The sequence below is a fragment of the Petromyzon marinus genome, chromosome 74 (genome assembly GCF_048934315.1).
Source record: "Petromyzon marinus isolate PM22_M1 ecotype Great Lakes invasive population chromosome 74, UKy_Petmar_22M1.pri1.0, whole genome shotgun sequence".
Classification (NCBI taxonomy): domain Eukaryota; kingdom Metazoa; phylum Chordata; class Hyperoartia; order Petromyzontiformes; family Petromyzontidae; genus Petromyzon; species Petromyzon marinus.
Window position 1 is genome coordinate 12,595,032 of NC_133740.1, and position 13,360 is coordinate 12,608,391.

Genomic DNA, 13,360 nt, shown 5'->3' on the forward strand with positions numbered 1-13,360 from the left:
TTTACCACGGGAATCCAGTTTACAATGAAAGTGACGTTTACCACGGGAATCCAGTTTACCATGAAAGTTACGTTTACCACGGGAATCTAGTTTACCAAGAAAGGTACGTTTACCACGGGAATCCAGTTTACCATGAAAATTACTTTACCACGGGAATCCAGTTTACAATGAAAGTTACGTTTACCACGGGAATCCAGTATACCATGAAAGTAAAGTTTACCACGGGAATCCAGTTTACCATGAAAGTTACGTTTACCGTGGGAATCCAGTTTACCATGAAAGTTACGTTTACCGCGGTAATCCAGTTTACCATGAGAGTTACGTTTATCACGGGAATCCAGTTTACCATGAAAGTGAAGTTTACCAAGGGAATCCAGTTTACCATGAAAGTTAAGTTTACCACGGGAATCCAGTTTACCATGAAAGTTACGTTAGCCACGGGAATCCAGTTTACCATGAAAGTGAAGTTTACCACGGGAATCCAGTTTACCATGAAAGTTACGTTTACCACGCGAATCAAGTTTACCATGAAAGTTAAGTTTACTACGGGAGTCCAGTTTACCATGAAAGTTACGTTTACCACGGGAATCCAGTTTACCATGAAAGTTACGTTTACCATGGGAGTCCAGTTTACCATGAAAGTTACGTTTACCGCCGGAATCCAGTATACAATGAAAGTTACGTTTACCACGCGAATCAAGTTTACCATGAAAGTTACGTTTACCACGGGAATCCAGTTTACCATGAAAGTTACGTTTACCACGGGAATCCAGTTTATCATGAAAATTACGTTTACCACGGGAATCCAGTTTATCATGAAAGTTACGTTTACCACGGGAACCCATTTTACATTAAAGTAAAGTTTACCACGGGAATCCATTTTACCATGAAAGTTACGTTTACCACGCGAATCCAGTTTACTATGAAAGTTAAGTTTCCCACGGGAGTCCAGTTTACCATGAAAGTTACGTTTACCACGGGAATCCAATTTTCCATGAAAGTTACTTTTACCATAGGAATCCAGTTTACCATGAAAGTTATGTTTACCACGGGAATCCAGTTTACCATGAAAGTTAAGTTTACCACGGGAATCCAGTTTAACCATGAATATTCAGTTTACCACGGGAGCCCATTTTACCATGAAAGTAAAGTTTACCACGGGAATCCATTTTACCATGAAAGTTACGTTTACCACACAAATCCAGTTTACATGAAAGTTAACTTTTCCACGGGAGTCCAGTTTACCATGAAAGTTACGTTTAGTACGGGAATCCAGTTCACCATGAAAGTTACGTTTACGACGGGAATCCAGTTTACCATGAAAGTTACGTTCAACACGGGAATCCAGTTTAACCATGAAAGTTACGTTTACCACGGGAATCCAGTTTACCATGAAAGTTATGTTTACCGCGGGAATCCAGTTTACCATGAAAGTTACGTTTACCACGGGAATCCAGTTTACCATGAAAGTTAAGTTTACCATGGGAATCCATGTTACCATGAAAGTTAAGTTTGCCACGGGAGCCCAGTTTACCATGAAAGTAAAGTTTACCACGGGAATCCAGTTTATCATGAAAGTTACCTTTACCACGCGAATCCAGTTTACCATGAAAGTTACGTTTACCACAGGAATCCAGTTTAACATGAAAGTTACGTTTACCACGGGAATCCAGTTTAACATGAAAGTAAAGTTTACCACGGGAATCCATTTTACCATGAAAGTTACGTTTACCACGCGAATCCAGTTAATCATGAAAGTTAAGTTTACCATGGGAGTCCAGTTTACCATGAAAGTTATGTTTACCACGGGAATCCAATTTACCATGAAGGTTACTTTTACCATGGGAATCCAGTTTACCATGAAAGTTAAGTTTACCACGGGAATCCAGTTTAACCATGAATATTCAGTTTACCACGGGAGCCCATTTTACCATGAAAGTAAAGTTTACCACGGGAATCCATTTTACCATGAAAGTTACGTTTACCACACAAATCCAGTTTACATGAAAGTTAACTTTTCCACGGGAGTCCAGTTTACCATGAAAGTTACGTTTAGTACGGGAATCCAGTTCACCATGAAAGTTACGTTTACCACGGGAATCCAGTTTACCATGAAAGTTACGTTCAACACGGGAATCCAGTTTAACCATGAAAGTTACGTTTACCACGGGAATCCAGTTTACCATGAAAGTTATGTTTACCACGGGAATCCAGTTTACCATGAAAGTTACGTTTACCACGGGAATCCAGTTTACCATGAAAGTTAAGTTTACCACGGGAATCCAGTTTACCATGAAAGTTAAGTTTGCCACGGGAGCCCAGTTTACCATGAAAGTAAAGTTTACCACGGGAATCCAGTTTATCATGAAAGTTACCTTTACCACGCGAATCCAGTTTACCATGAAAGTTACGTTTACCACGGGAATCCAGTTTAACATGAAAGTTACGTTTACCACGGGAATCCAGTTTAACATGAAAATAAAGATTACCACGGGAATCCATTTTACCATGAAAGTTACGTTTACCACGCGAATCCAGTTAATCATTAAAGTTAAGTTTACCATGGGAGTCCAGTTTACCATGAAAGTTACGTTTACCACGGGAATCCAATTTACCATGAAGGTTACTTTTACCATGGGAATCCAGTTTACCACGAAAGTTACGTTTACCACGGGAATCCAGTTTACCATGAAAGTTAAGTTTACCACGGGAATCCAGTTTGCCATGAAAGTTAAGTTTACCACAGGAATCCAGTTTACCTTGAAAGTTATGTTTAACATGGGAGTCCAGTTTACCATGAAAGTTACATTTACCACGGGAGCCCAGTTTACCATTAAAGTAAAGTTTACCACGGGAATCCAGTTTACCATGAAAGCTAAGTTTACCACAGGAATCCAGTTTACCATGAAAGTTAAGTTTACCACGGGAATCCAGTTTACCATGAAAGTTCAGTTTACCACGGCAGCCCAGTTTACCATGAAAGTTACGTTTACCACGGGAGCCCAGTTTACCATGAAAGTAAATTTTAGCACGGGAATCCAGTTTACCGTGAAAGTTACGTTGACCACGGGAATCCAGTTTACCACGAAAGTTACGTTTACTACGGGAATCCATTTTACCATGAAAGTTATGTTTACCATGGAAATCCAGTTTACCATGAAAGTTACGTTTACCACGGGAAACCAGTTTACCATGAAAGTTAAGTTTACCACGGGAATCCAGTTTGCCATGAAAGTAAAGTTTACGACGGGAATCCAGTTTACCATGAAAGTTACGTTTTCCACGGGAATCCAGTTCACCATGAAAGTTCAGTTTACCACGGGAGCCCAGTTTACCATGAAAGTAAAGTTTACCACGGGAATCCAATTTACCATGAAAGTTCAGTTTACCACAGGAGCACAGTTTACCATGAAAGTTAAGTTTACCACGGGAATCCATTTTACCATGAAAGTTACGTTTACCATGGGAATCAAGTTTACCATGAAAGTTGAGTTTACTACGGGAGTCCAGTTTACCATGAAAGTTAGGTTTACCACGGGAATCCAGTTTACCATGAAAGTTGAGTTTACTACGGGAGTCCAGTTTACCATGAAAGTTACGTTTACCATGGGAGTCCAGTTTACCATGAAAGGTACGTTTACCGCGGGAATCCAGTTTACAACGAAAGTTACGTTTACCACGGGAATCCAGTTACCATGAAAGTTACGTTTACCACGGGAGCCCATTTTACCATGAAAGTAAAGTTTACCACGGGAATCCATTTTACCATGAAAGTTACGTTTACCACGCGAATCCAGTTTACCATGAAAGTTAAGTTTACCACTGGAGTCCAGTTTACCATGAAGGTTACGTTTACCACGGGAATCCAGTTTACCATGAAAGTTACGTTTACCACGGGAATCCAGTTTACCATGAAAGTTAAGTTTACCACGGGAATCCAGTTTACCATGAAAGTTAAGTTTACCAAGGGAGCCCAGTTTACCATGAAAGTAAAGTTTACCATGGGAATCCAGTTTATCATGAAAGTTACCTTTACCACGCGAATCCAGTTTACCATGAAAGTTACGTTTACCACGGGAATCCAGTTTAACATGAAAGTTACGTTTACCACGGGAATCCAGTTTACCATGAAAGTAAAATTTACCACGGGAATCCAGTTTAACCATGAATGTTCAGTTTACCACGGGAGCCAATTTTACCATGAAAGTAAAGTTTACCACGGGAATCCAGTTTACCATGAAAGTTAAGTTTACCACGGGAGTCCAGTTTATCATGAAAGTTAAGTTTAGTACGGGAATCCAGTTCACCATGAAAGTTACGTTTACCACGGGAATCCAGTTTACCATGAAAGTTACGTTTACCAGGGGAATCCAGTTTAACAATGAAAGTTACGTTTACCAAGGGAATCCAGTTTACCATGAAAGTTACGTTTACCACGGGAATCCAGTTTACCATGAAATTACGTTTACCACGGGAATCCAGTTTACAATGAAAGTTACGTTTACCACGGGAATCCAGTTTACCATGAAAGTTACGTTTACCACGGGAATCTAGTTTACCAAGAAAGGTACGTTTACCACGGGAATCCAGTTTACCATGAAAATTACTTTACCACGGGAATCCAGTTTACAATGAAAGTTACGTTTACCACGGGAATCCAGTATACCATGAAAGTAAAGTTTACCACGGGAATCCAGTTTACCATGAAAGTTACGTTTACCGTGGGAATCCAGTTTACCATGAAAGTTACGTTTACCGCGGTAATCCAGTTTACCATGAGAGTTACGTTTATCACGGGAATCCAGTTTACCATGAAAGTTAAGTTTACCAAGGGAATCCAGTTTACCATGAAAGTTAAGTTTACCACGGGAATCCAGTTTACCATGAAAGTTACGTTTACCACGGGAATCCAGTTTACCATGAAAGTTACGTTTACCACGGGAATCCAGTTTACCATGAAAGTTACGTTTACCACGCGAATCAAGTTTACCATGAAAGTTAGGTTTACCACGCGAATCCAGTTTACCATGAAAGTTAAGTTTGCTATGGGAGTTCAGTTTACCATGAAAGTTACGTTTACCACGGGAATCCAGTTTACCATGAAAGTTACGTTTACCAAGGGAGTCCAGTTTACCATGAAAGTTACGTTTACCGCCGGAATCCAGTATACAATGAAAGTTACGTTTACCACGCGAATCAAGTTTACCATGAAAGTTACGTTTACCACGGGAATCCAGTTTACCATGAAAGTTACGTTTACCACGGGAATCCAGTTTATCATGAAAATTACGTTTACCACGGGAATCCAGTTTACCATCAAAGTTACGTTTACCACGGGAACCCATTTTACCATGAAAGTAAAGTTTACCACGGGAATCCATTTTACCATGAAAGTTACGTTTACCACGCGAATCCAGTTTACTATGAAAGTTAAGTTTCCCACGGGAGTCCAGTTTACCATGAAAGTTACCTTTACCACGGGAATCCAATTTAACCATGAAAGTTACTTTTACCATAGGAATCCAGTTTACCATGAAAGTTATGTTTACCACGGGAATCCAGTTTACCATGAAAGTTAAGTTTACCACGGGAATCCAGTTTAACCATGAATATTCAGTTTACCACGGGAGCCCATTTTACCATGAAAGTAAAGTTTACCACGGGAATCCATTTTACCATGAAAGTTACGTTTACCACACAAATCCAGTTTACATGAAAGTTAAGTTTTCCACGGGAGTCCAGTTTACCATGAAAGTTACGTTTAGTACGGGAATCCAGTTCACCATGAAAGTTACGTTTACCACGGGAATCCAGTTTACCATGAAAGTTACGTTCAACACGGGAATCCAGTTTAACCATGAAAGTTACGTTTACCACGGGAATCCAGTCTACCATGAAAGTTATGTTTACCACGGGAATCCAGTTTACCATGAAAGTTACGTTTACCACGGGAATCCAGTTTACCATGAAAGTTAAGTTTACCACGGGAATCCAGTTTACCATGAAAGTTAAGTTTGCCACGGGAGCCCAGTTTACCATGAAAGTAAAGTTTACCACGGGAATCCAGTTTATCATGAAAGTTACCTTTACCACGCGAATCCAGTTTACCATGAAAGTTACGTTTACCACGGGAATCCAGTTTAACATGAAAGTTACGTTTACCACGGGAATCCAGTTTAACATGAAAGTAAAGTTTACCACTGGAATCCATTTTACCATGAAAGTTACATTTACCACGCGAATCCAGTTAATCATGAAAGTTAAGTTTACCATGGGAGTCCAGTTTACCATGAAAGTTACGTTTACCACGGGAATCCAATTTACCATGAAGGTTACTTTTACTATGGGAATCCAGTTTACCATGAAAGTTACGTTTACCACGGGAATCCAGTTTACCATGAAAGTTAAGTTTACCACGGGAATCCAGTTTACAATGAAAGTTAAGTTTACCACGGGAATCCATTTTACCATGAAAGTTACGTTTACCACGCGAATCCAGTTTACTATGAAAGTTAAGTTTCCCACGGGAGTCCAGTTTACCATGAAAGTTACGTTTACCACGGGAATCCAATTTACCATGAAAGTTACTTTTACCATAGGAATCCAGTTTACCATGAAAGTTATGTTTATCACGGGAATCCATTTTACCATGAAAGTTAAGTTTACCACGGGAATCCAGTTTAACCATGAATATTCAGTTTACCACGGGAGCCCATTTTACCATGAAAGTAAAGTTTACCACGGGAATCCATTTTACCATGAAAGTTACGTTTACCACACAAATCCAGTTTACATGAAAGTTAACTTTTCCACGGGAGTCCAGTTTACCATGAAAGTTACGTTTACCACGGGAAACCAGTTTACCATGAAAGTTAAGTTTACCACGGGAATCCAGTTTGCCATGAAAGTAAAGTTTACGACGGGAATCCAGTTTACCATGAATATTCAGTTTACCACGGGAGCCCATTTTACCATGAAAGTAAAGTTTACCACGGGAATCCATTTTACCATTAAAGTTACGTTTACCACACAAATCCAGTTTACATGAAAGTTAACTTTTCCACGGGAGTCCAGTTTACCATGAAAGTTATGTTTACCACGGGAAACCAGTTTACCATGAAAGTTAAGTTTACCACGGGAATCCAGTTTGCCATGAAAGTAAAGTTTACGACGGGAATCCAGTTTACCATGAAAGTTACGTTTTCCACGGGAATCCAGTTCACCATGAAAGTTCAGTTTACCACGGGAGCCCAGTTTACCATGAAAGTAAAGTTTACCACGGGAATCCAATTTACCATGAAAGTTCAGTTTACCACAGGAGCCCAGTTTACCATGAAAGTTAAGTTTACCACGGGAATCCATTTTACCATGAAAGTTACGTTTACCATGGGAATCAAGTTTACCATGAAAGTTGAGTTTACTACGGGAGTCCAGTTTACCATGAAAGTTAGGTTTACCACGGGAATCCAGTTTACCATGAAAGTTGAGTTTACTACGGGAGTCCAGTTTACCATGAAAGTTACATTTACCATGGGAGTCCAGTTTACCATGAAAGGTACGTTTACCGCGGGAATCCAGTTTACAACGAAAGTTACGTTTACCACGGGAATCCAGTTTACCATGAAAATTACGTTTACCACGGGAGCCCATTTTACCATGAAAGTAAAGTTTACCACGGGAATCCATTTTACCATGAAAGTTATGTTTACCACGCGAATCCAGTTTACCATGAAAGTTAAGTTTACCACTGGAGTCCAGTTTACCATGAAAGTTACGTTTACCACGGGAATCCAGTTTACCATGAAAGTTACGTTTACCACGGGAATCCAGTTTACCATGAAAGTTAAGTTTACCACGGGAATCCAGTTTACCATGAAAGTTAAGTTTACCAAGGGAGCCCAGTTTACCATGAAAGTAAAGTTTACCATGGGAATCCAGTTTATCATGAAAGTTACCTTTACCACGCGAATCCAGTTTACCATGAAAGTTACGTTTACCACGGGAATCCAGTTTAACATGAAAGTTACGTTTACCAAGGGAATCCAGTTTACCATGAAAGTAAAATTTACCACGGGAATCCAGTTTAACCATGAATGTTCAGTTTACCACGGGAGCCAATTTTACCATGAAAGTAAAGTTTACCACGGGAATCCAGTTTACCATGAAAGTTAAGTTTACCACGGGAGTCCAGTTTATCATGAAAGTTAAGTTTAGTACGGGAATCCAGTTCACCATGAAAGTTACGTTTACCACGGGAATCCAGTTTACCATGAAAGTTACGTTTACCAGGGGAATCCAGTTTAACAATGAAAGTTACGTTTACCAAGGGAATCCAGTTTACCATGAAAGTTACGTTTACCACGGGAATCCAGTTTACCATGAAATTTACGTTTACCACGGGAATCCAGTTTACAATGAAAGTTACGTTTACCACGGGAATCCAGTTTACCATGAAAGTTACGTTTACCACGGGAATCTAGTTTACCAAGAAAGGTACGTTTACCACGGGAATCCAGTTTACCATGAAAATTACTTTACCACGGGAATCCAGTTTACAATGAAAGTTACATTTACCACGGGAATCCAGTATACCATGAAAGTAAAGTTTACCACGGGAATCCAGTTTACCATGAAAGTTACGTTTACCCCGGGAATCCAGTTTACCATGAAAGTTACGTTTACCGCGGTAATCCAGTTTACCATGAGAGTTACGTTTATCACGGGAATCCAGTTTACCATGAAAGTTAAGTTTACCAAGGGAATCCAGTTTACCATGAAAGTTAAGTTTACCACGGGAATCCAGTTTACCATGAAAGTTACGTTTACCACGGGAATCCAGTTTACCATGAAAGTTACGTTTACCACGGGAATCCAGTTTACCATGAAAGTTACGTTTACAACGCGAATCAAGTTTACCATGAAAGTTAGGTTTACCACGCGAATCCAGTTTACCATGAAAGTTAAGTTTGCTACGGGAGTCCAGTTTACCATGAAAGTTACGTTTACCACGGGAATCCAGTTTACCATGAAAGTTACGTTTACCATGGGAGTCCAGTTTACCATGAAAGTTACGTTTACCGCCGGAATCCAGTATACAATGAAAGTTACGTTTACCACGCGAATCAAGTTTACCATGAAAGTTACGTTTACCACGGGAATCCAGTTTACCACGAAAGTTACGTTTACCACGGGAATCCAGTTTATCATGAAAATTACGTTTACCACGGGAATCCAGTTTACCATGAAAGTTACGTTTACCACGGGAACCCATTTTACCATGAAAGTAAAGTTTACCACGGGAATCCATTTTACCATGAAAGTTACGTTTACCACGCGAATCCAGTTTACTATGAAAGTTAAGTTTCCCACGGGAGTCCAGTTTACCATGAAAGTTACCTTTACCACGGGAATCCAATTTAACCATGAAAGTTACTTTTACCATAGGAATCCAGTTTACCATGAAAGTTATGTTTACCACGGGAATCCAGTTTACCATGAAAGTTAAGTTTACCACGGGAATCCAGTTTAACCATGAATATTCAGTTTACCACGGGAGCCCATTTTACCATGAAAGTAAAGTTTACCACGGGAATCCATTTTACCATGAAAGTTACGTTTACCACACAAATCCAGTTTACATGAAAGTTAAGTTTTCCACGGGAGTCCAGTTTACCATGAAAGTTACGTTTAGTACGGGAATCCAGTTCACCATGAAAGTTACGTTTACCACGGGAATCCAGTTTACCATGAAAGTTACGTTCAACACGGGAATCCAGTTTAACCATGAAAGTTACGTTTACCACGGGAATCCAGTCTACCATGAAAGTTATGTTTACCACGGGAATCCAGTTTACCATGAAAGTTACGTTTACCACGGGAATCCAGTTTACCATGAAAGTTAAGTTTACCACGGGAATCCAGTTTACCATGAAAGTTAAGTTTGCCACGGGAGCCCAGTTTACCATGAAAGTAAAGTTTACCACGGGAATCCAGTTTATCATGAAAGTTACCTTTACCACGCGAATCCAGTTTACCATGAAAGTTACGTTTACCACGGGAATCCAGTTTAACATGAAAGTTACGTTTACCACGGGAATCCAGTTTAACATGAAAGTAAAGTTTACCACTGGAATCCATTTTACCATGAAAGTTACATTTACCACGCGAATCCAGTTAATCATGAAAGTTAAGTTTACCATGGGAGTCCAGTTTACCATGAAAGTTACGTTTACCACGGGAATCCAATTTACCATGAAGGTTACTTTTACCATGGGAATCCAGTTTACCATGAAAGTTACGTTTACCACGGGAATCCAGTTTACCATGAAAGTTAAGTTTACCACGGGAATCCAGTTTACCATGAAAGTTAAGTTTACCACGGGAATCCATTTTACCATGAAAGTTACGTTTACCACGCGAATCCAGTTTACTATGAAAGTTATGTTTATCACGGGAATCCATTTTACCATGAAAGTTAAGTTTACCACGGGAATCCAGTTTAACCATGAATATTCAGTTTACCACGGGAGCCCATTTTACCATGAAAGTAAAGTTTACCACGGGAATCCATTTTACCATGAAAGTTACGTTTACCACACAAATCCAGTTTACATGAAAGTTAAGTTTTCCACGGGAGTCCAGTTTACCATGAAAGTTACGTTTAGTACGGGAATCCAGTTCACCATGAAAGTTACGTTTACCACGGGAATCCAGTTTACCATGAAAGTTACGTTCAACACGGGAATCCAGTTTAACCATGAAAGTTACGTTTACCACGGGAATCCAGTTTACCATGAAAGTTATGTTTACCACGGGAATCCAGTTTACCATGAAAGTTACGTTTACCACGGGAATCCAGTTTACCATGAAAGTTAAGTTTACCACGGGAATCCAGTTTACCATGAAAGTTAAGTTTACCACGGGAATCCAGTTTACCATGAAAGTTAAGTTTGCCACGGGAGCCCAGTTTACCATGAAAGTAAAGTTTACCACGGGAATCCAGTTTATCATGAAAGTTACCTTTACCACGCGAATCCAGTTTACCATGAAAGTTACGTTTACCACGGGAATCCAGTTTAACATGAAAGTTACGTTTACCACGGGAATCCAGTTTAACATGAAAGTAAAGTTTACCACTGGAATCCATTTCACCATGAAAGTTACGTTTACCACGCGAATCCAGTTAATCATGAAAGTTAAGTTTACCATGGGAGTCCAGTTTACCATGAAAGTTACGTTTACCACGGGAATCCAATTTACCATGAAGGTTACTTTTACCATGGGAATCCAGTTTACCATGATAGTTACGTTTACCACGGGAATCCAGTTTACCATGAAAGTTAAGTTTACCACGGGAATCCAGTTTACCATGAAAGTTAAGTTTACCAAGGGAGCCCAGTTTACCATGAAAGTAAAGTTTACCATGGGAATCCAGTTTATCATGAAAGTTACCTTTACCACGCGAATCCAGTTTACCATGAAAGTTACGTTTACCACGGGAATCCAGTTTAACATGAAAGTTACGTTTACCAAGGGAATCCAGTTTACCATGAAAGTAAAATTTACCACGGGAATCCAGTTTAACCATGAATGTTCAGTTTACCACGGGAGCCAATTTTACCATGAAAGTAAAGTTTACCACGGGAATCCAGTTTACCATGAAAGTTAAGTTTACCACGGGAGTCCAGTTTATCATGAAAGTTAAGTTTAGTACGGGAATCCAGTTCACCATGAAAGTTACGTTTACCACGGGAATCCAGTTTACCATGAAAGTTACGTTTACCAGGGGAATCCAGTTTAACAATGAAAGTTACGTTTACCAAGGGAATCCAGTTTACCATGAAAGTTACGTTTACCACGGGAATCCAGTTTACCATGAAATTTACGTTTACCACGGGAATCCAGTTTACAATGAAAGTTACGTTTACCACGGGAATCCAGTTTACCATGAAAGTTACGTTTACCACGGGAATCTAGTTTACCAAGAAAGGTACGTTTACCACGGGAATCCAGTTTACCATGAAAATTACTTTACCACGGGAATCCAGTTTACAATGAAAGTTACATTTACCACGGGAATCCAGTATACCATGAAAGTAAAGTTTACCACGGGAATCCAGTTTACCATGAAAGTTACGTTTACCCCGGGAATCCAGTTTACCATGAAAGTTACGTTTACCGCGGTAATCCAGTTTACCATGAGAGTTACGTTTATCACGGGAATCCAGTTTACCATGAAAGTTAAGTTTACCAAGGGAATCCAGTTTACCATGAAAGTTAAGTTTACCACGGGAATCCAGTTTACCATGAAAGTTACGTTTACCACGGGAATCCAGTTTACCATGAAAGTTACGTTTACCACGGGAATCCAGTTTACCATGAAAGTTACGTTTACAACGCGAATCAAGTTTACCATGAAAGTTAGGTTTACCACGCGAATCCAGTTTACCATGAAAGTTAAGTTTGCTACGGGAGTCCAGTTTACCATGAAAGTTACGTTTACCACGGGAATCCAGTTTACCATGAAAGTTACGTTTACCATGGGAGTCCAGTTTACCATGAAAGTTACGTTTACCGCCGGAATCCAGTATACAATGAAAGTTACGTTTACCACGCGAATCAAGTTTACCATGAAAGTTACGTTTACCACGGGAATCCAGTTTACCACGAAAGTTACGTTTACCACGGGAATCCAGTTTATCATGAAAATTACGTTTACCACGGGAATCCAGTTTACCATGAAAGTTACGTTTACCACGGGAACCCATTTTACCATGAAAGTAAAGTTTACCACGGGAATCCATTTTACCATGAAAGTTACGTTTACCACGCGAATCCAGTTTACTATGAAAGTTAAGTTTCCCACGGGAGTCCAGTTTACCATGAAAGTTACCTTTACCACGGGAATCCAATTTAACCATGAAAGTTACTTTTACCATAGGAATCCAGTTTACCATGAAAGTTATGTTTACCACGGGAATCCAGTTTACCATGAAAGTTAAGTTTACCACGGGAATCCAGTTTAACCATGAATATTCAGTTTACCACGGGAGCCCATTTTACCATGAAAGTAAAGTTTACCACGGGAATCCATTTTACCATGAAAGTTACGTTTACCACACAAATCCAGTTTACATGAAAGTTAAGTTTTCCACGGGAGTCCAGTTTACCATGAAAGTTACGTTTAGTACGGGAATCCAGTTCACCATGAAAGTTACGTTTACCACGGGAATCCAGTTTACCATGAAAGTTACGTTCAACACGGGAATCCAGTTTAACCATGAAAGTTACGTTTACCACGGGAATCCAGTCTACCATGAAAGTTATGTTTACCACGGGAATCCAGTTTACCATGAAAGTT